This window comes from Bacillus rossius, assembly GCF_032445375.1.
Source record: "Bacillus rossius redtenbacheri isolate Brsri chromosome 4 unlocalized genomic scaffold, Brsri_v3 Brsri_v3_scf4_2, whole genome shotgun sequence".
Taxonomy (NCBI): Eukaryota; Metazoa; Arthropoda; class Insecta; order Phasmatodea; family Bacillidae; genus Bacillus; species Bacillus rossius.
Genome location: NW_026962011.1, coordinates 53,176,160 through 53,183,008, shown reverse-complemented (window position 1 = coordinate 53,183,008; position 6,849 = coordinate 53,176,160).

Below are 6,849 nucleotides of genomic sequence, written 5' to 3'. Positions count from 1 at the left end.
AGAATGAAAAGGGCTAAAACGCGTGTTTCCAGAATAATAATTGGACGTGAAACGCTCGATAAAGATTCCTGAGAAATTTGCATTACACCTTTATCTTCATTTCTTCGCCATGTAATGTTATGTTCACCGCTCAAATCTCGTAGTTGGCCTATAAACGACGAGAAGACTGCGCGTCATTTCAGATCATTGCGCTTAAAAGCGACACCACGCTAGAAGCGTCGCACTTAACAATCCCGCCTTACTAACACAGTTGAGACATATGAAATGACTAGGAACCGCAGCCAGCAAACAACCTACGCACCTGGCATACAGAGTGCAGCGCAGGCAGCTACAGCTGAAACTGCCTCCCCTGGGATTCAAACCCACGAACGCGAATCACATTCGCCTAAATTCCCCCACGATGCTTCTGTAATTGCCCTCAGCACAGCGCGGGTTTGAGTCCTGGATGCAATCCCGCCAGATCATCAAGCGCACACACGCCTCAGGGTCACCAAACATCCGATATTTACACCAGAATTGAAGCCTAACAGCCAACTAGAGGCGGTGGACAGCAATACTTCACGGGTCGTGGTTCGAGTCCCGCGGTGGCTGTGATGACGGCAGCTGCAGCTTACTGCAGCCTTACATCTCCCGAGAAGAGCACTGGCCTTACATCTCCCGAGAAGAGCACTGATCGGTGATTGGTCCACGTGACCCTCTGACGTCATGGGTGGTGTGGACGTGGTTCGAATACATTGGTCGACATTTTTCTCTCCAGTCTGTGTCCTTTGGAAGAATGAAAAATAAAACTCGTGATATTTGAGGTTACTGAATAACTAAATATTTTTGAACCAACACAACTTTCACTAGTTAAAAGAATAAACGAATATTCAAAAAAATAATCTAAAAACACTTATTTTGGCGCTATACATGACTTCGCTCTGGTGACAACTTTTAAAGTCAGTGGATTCGGACATTGCAATTGTAGCCAATGGCAGGGGCCAGCCACAGTTTCGGCCTGTACGACGCACGCCTGAGAGTATTCGTCGTCGCGGTGGCGGCGGGAGACCTCCCTCCCCCCCCCCCCCATCTCCCCCGAGTGAATACGTCACCGCGCGTGGAGCCGCCATGGCCGTCATGTTCGGTGCCTACGAGCTATTTGACAGCTTCCCTTCACCAATCAGTGTTAGGAAGTGTTAAAAAGTATATATATGAAGATTTTTCAAGTGAAACTTCTTTACAGCCCGGGAGAAGGGGGGGGGGGGGGGTGGTTTGTGAGTCGAAGCGCTGATCTCATAAAAGCATATTAAACAAATGCACAACTTTCAAATTACTGGCCGAAAACACAGATAGCAGCAGCTCGAAATGGAAATGAATGTGTTTTCGGCTGGGTTCTCGGCAAATAAAACGTGGACTAATAAGGCACTTGGCCATGCTCCATAAAAGAAAAGTATCGCGCACCTGGAAAATACCTTAATTGCTCATGCTTGGGCTGCGATGTCACCACCACACAAGTGCCCCAGCTCGCCGCGGGTCGCACGCGACTGCAGCGCCGGCACGGCAGGGTGGGACATCACGTGTGCGCGGCGGCAGTAGGCATGCCCTCACCCCAAGTGCCGCAGCTAGTGGAACATACCCCAGCGTTTCACGTCACCTATTTTTAAAAAAGCGTATTAACACTGTATATTATTTTTGCATTGATCAAAATTCCAGAAAAAAAATTACGTCTGAGTAAAAAATTATTTTGGCGGGGTTCAACGTCACATGTTATGCATAAAGGCCTACGGTGACGTGACATCCAAGATATGAGAAGGCTGATATTCCCTTCGTCAGCTGCATACGCCCGGAAAATTTCATTATTTGTTTGCTCACTCGTGCAACTTCGGTAGAGCTTATTTTTTTTAGGAAAGACCAAGGAGTCAGGACCTGTCAGGAAATGGCATCTTATCCTCACGTCTCCCCCCCTCCCCCCGCTCCACCCTGCAGCGGTCGCCGACCACCCTCGTCTTCCTCGGATGTTGTTTATTTGGGTCTCGTCCTGCCGTCTGTTAAGTACATTCTCATCTGGCGAAACCGATTGATTTTTCCATCTTGCTGGCCATCCCAGCAGTTAAGTGCACGATTTCCCAAGCGTTCTTCGAGAGAGTTTTCGGCACTAAGACTCTTTGAATAAATAAATAATAATCTCATTCTCAAATCTATGGTAACTCTTTTCAACGACCTCTCGAGCAGCGAAGAATGAATGTGCATTTCCCATATTTGGCTTAATATTTTTTAAAAATTTCAACATGTAGTAGTCACTGTTGCTGCATTCCCTGTTATACAGTCAGCAGCTGAAGAGCTAACGTCATATCCCGATGTTGTTGGTACTTTTCTGAGTTGGAGGCTCTACTTCCTGCTGCTACTGCGGTGTTTTCTAGCAATCTCAGGGTTAGTTGCCGATGCATACAATAGTAGGAATATAATGGTAGGCATATGTATCTTAATGTAGATTTAGTTTCAAGAGAAAATAAAAGGAAGATAAACTTTTGGGAGTGTACTAAGCAACACATAAATTGAAATATATTTTAGAGAAAAATATTGTTTATAGACTATAAACTTTATTTTGACTCTAACGATGTGAACGACAGCAGTTCATCAGACACTTCTATCCCGAATGAAGATGCTGATGAATAGTGCTCCGCAACTGGGTCCCTGGCCGGAAACTGAAGCTCGCAAGTTGCTTGCTGCTGATCAGCAACCCAGGAGTTGACGAAGATAACGCGCATGGAGGTATTAGTCTATGTAATGGGCGGGTGTTCTGAAGAAGACACTCTTAGGTTAACAAAATAAACCGTAGCTGGTATAATAACGATTTATAATGTGGGAGAACTGGGTTCGTAAGGGATAGCCCAATCAAGTTTTATTACAGTTTTATTGATTACTAATATTTACATTAGTAATAAATAATTGTACTTAAAAATATTTGATCACAAGTCATTGGCACTTAAAAATGTCTGTCAAGTTCCGCAGTTCGCACTCATCACTGGAGCTAGGCTCAACGGTGGTTCGCTCCTTATATCGCGCCTATCCACACACAAGTCTCGCGCCACTCAGTCGCCGCACTCTCACGATCCCGTCAAACTCCGCATCACGCCACTCTCAGGGGGGGGGGGGGGTGTAGTGTTATCTCGCTCTTTCTCCGATGTCGCATTTCCCTTCGCTCGGAATCCGCTCGGAACTACTGCGGAGGCCCTTCTCGAACCGACGAGAGCAGCTGTGACGAGTCGCGTCATCCCGACCCAACACGAAGCCGAACAGTCGAGAAGGGCGGCGTCCATTCTCGCCACTGTGCGTGGTTGTCCGCGGAATTCGCAATGCCGCTCAGCGATAGATACCGGCGCCGAGGCAGGACGGTGGGGAGGGGGTAGCGACGACCCTTGTGATCAGGCCAGGCGCGCGGGGCATGCCCTACGTCAGTGGACGTCACGTGACTCCAGTGGCCGTGCAGGGCCGCCAGCCAGCCCCGAGCCTGGCGCGCGTCGCGGTCCTGTCTGCGCTCGTAACAATATCCTGAAAGGAACTCGCTAAGAAGAACAGTAAAAACGCTATCATAAAGTGAGTGAAGTTAAACAAAAATGTTAACAATAATTCAGCAAGGAATTAGTGATAAACTTCATTGAAATTACAACAAAAAAAATGTTTCATTTTACATGGTGGTTGGTCGTTCTCACTTTGGGAACGTATTCCAGAACGTGTCCAAACCGAATCCCAGTAAGGCAACAGATAGGCATCAGTTTCAATAAACGGTGCCTGCGCGAGGCTAGAAACTGTATTCAATGCATTCTAGTGGACGTTCCTAGAGATGGCAGAAAAAAAAATGGAACCACCCTCATAATTTTTTCAAGATCTTTTTAGGTTGCGATTATTTCTTGTTATTACCATGAAAGTAAAAAATATATATTCCAGGATAGCTTCGCTTCCTTCAAGCTCCATTTGGCACACCAACACGCTTGGTACGTTACCCGATTCTCACGAAAGTGTATATGTACGAGTTACTGGCACCAGACGCGGGTTCGCCATCTGGAGGAAATACCTACATAGCAAGAGGACGCTAACCTAAGAGATAGTATGTTTAACAATTGATTATCAAGTGAATATATGTATAGTTAATTGCCCTTATAAAGTCGAGAATGCCCTGATTGAGAAAGCATGTGCTAGATTCATTCGTACTGCACTGCATGTTATATATTTTTTTAACAGTCACTTGCATACATTTTTTTGATAGATTTGGAGTTAAAAGCATAAACTACAAAATACATAAACTATACAAAAAAATTACATGCAATATTTATCAGTAATATATATTTTTTTGAAGTTATAGGTATGTACAATTTTTAGTTACTTTGCAGTTTGAATTTAAAAACAACTCTATTTAAAAGCAGTTTGCTAATAAAACCGGTAAGTAGGTACCTACTTTGAAACATGGCTATCCTAAGTAGTTAGTTTTTCCCCCGTCCCTTGCCTATCATCCTAATGTCTGAGGAATAATCGCAGACGCTAATTATGTTCCCCTCCGCGCCCACGCATCTCTCGGTTCGTGCCTCAACGCGAGAATTCCAGCGACGCCCTTTCAGGACACGCCGGGGAATAACTGCAGAGCCTCTTCCTTCCACGGTGAATAGGGATCCTGCTCCCCCCCCCCCCTCCATCACCGCTGGGCTGCAGTCGAGGACAGCCGAACCGGAGGAACCCGGCCAAGTCCCGCGGCCCAGCCACGTCTTCATTACGGCCCTGAATTTCCGCAAGATTAGGCCCGTGTCACTACATCATCCTGGAAATTTAATTAAACCCCTCCCCCGTCGCATGAAGCACCTCCGGCTGCGACTCTGTAGGCCTTCTTGCCGGCGCCCAGATTTCCGCCGACTTCAAGCGCGCAGTTTGGGCCAAGGAACAACATTTTCTCAGATCGGCCCATCAATTTTACAAACAAAAAAAAATCATTCCAACAGCACATTTGGGCGGAGATACGGCTGAAGCAAAGCCGACTATCATTTTGAATGTCATTACAGAGAAGAAATAAAATTTAATAATAGATATATTTTATTTCAACCCCCTGCTACTTAAATGTGTTTTCTCAGAGAAACGTGTCAGTATCTATTTCGCCCGCCGCTGAAGAAGGATCTATATTTAGACTCAGAGCGGCGATGGTCATTTTTTATTCTATACAACAGTCCGAACTGCTCGCAGTTGGATGCGCGCCGGCTTTCGGTGTGAGGTATTCTGTGTTCGAGTCCCAGGCAAGGCATGGGTGTACATGTGTATCGTCTAGCTATCGTTAACAAATCGGTAACGAAGGATGGTTGGCTCGTTGGCGATAAAAATACATTACCATTCAGCAAAGCACTTTCAAAACAAAAAGTAGTTGGATGGAGATCGAACCGAGACCCAGTTCTATTCCCGACTGGGGCAACGTTGTTCGCTTGTGGGAAATTTACTTCCTGAGATCACGGCTGGGTGTTGTGTTGATCATCACATATATACTGCATACAGCATAATTCATACATCATTTTTTGACCGATAAACTCAATAATATTAAATATTATTATTACCTTAACGTAATGTTATAACGAAAAGTGATGCTAACCAATCCTCCTAATGTACTTTTCCGCATGGAATGTTTTCTTCATAAAAATAGCTAGTAGGTCCTATTCGCGAAAAATAAGTTTAAATAATTACAAAATATTTTGTAAAAACACACAGTTTCAATATTAATGTAAAACCAGTGTTGTAAAATCGTTTTATAAATAAAAACTATACTAAAAAATAAAAAAAACTTATTTCTTTGCTCCTTAACAGTTTTGCACATGTGGACAAAGGTACATTTTAAATACTTTTTCGACAATTTTACTAACGGCAATAAATCGTCTGAATCGCCATATAATCATGGACATGCTGGACTATTACTTTTCTTCATTTAGAGTAAAGCTAAAGATAAATGTTCTGTAATTTGAAATCTATGTGAAAAGTCAAATATAAGAATAAAATAGTGGTAAACTATCTTAAGTTACGTAACATCTTCTCTCATATATCATACTTATACGAAAAGTCTAATAGCTACAATAGTAAGGTGTTCATATTTTGTATTGCTAAGATTCAGATTCGGGCCTCGGTGTTTCAGTGATGGGATAGTCACCCAGCAGCTCCAAACACGGATTTGGCGCAAGAGAGAAGAAACGAGTTGGACGTTGCCGTAACTCGATGAGGTTTTCTCAAGGTTCTTTGCACACACAACCCTCAACCCCCCCTCCCCTCCCCAAAAAAAAATGAGCGACAGCTTTCTCGCCGTCTATCTTCTCATCCGTCTCTAATGACTCCAATATCTGTGAGCAGTTCAAGCCCAATTGGGTCATTCATTCGATAGTTTTTACCACTGTGCATTCTCTCGGTCAGGGGTGTATGTTTAGTAGTGAGGAGTGATGAGTGCGGGGTAGCATCTGAGAGCAAGACTGTCTTCTCGTCGTGCTCAGGGCCACTATGAGATCTGAGCGGTGGCCGTAACACCATAGCAGGGGTGGCCGTAACACCATAGCAGCGGTGGCCGTAACACCATAGCAGCGGTGGCCGTAACACCATAGCAGGGGTGGCCGTAACACCATAGCAGCGGTGGCCGTAACACCATAGCAGCGGTGGCCGTAACACCATAGCAGCGGTGGCCGTAACACCATAGCAGGGGTGGCCGTAACACCATAGCAGCGGTGGCCGTAACACCATAGCAGGGGTGGCCGTAACACCATAGCAGCGGTGGCCGTAACACCATAGCAGGGGTGGCCGTAACACCATAGCAGCGGTGGCCGTAACACCATAGCAGCGGTGGCCGTAACACCATAG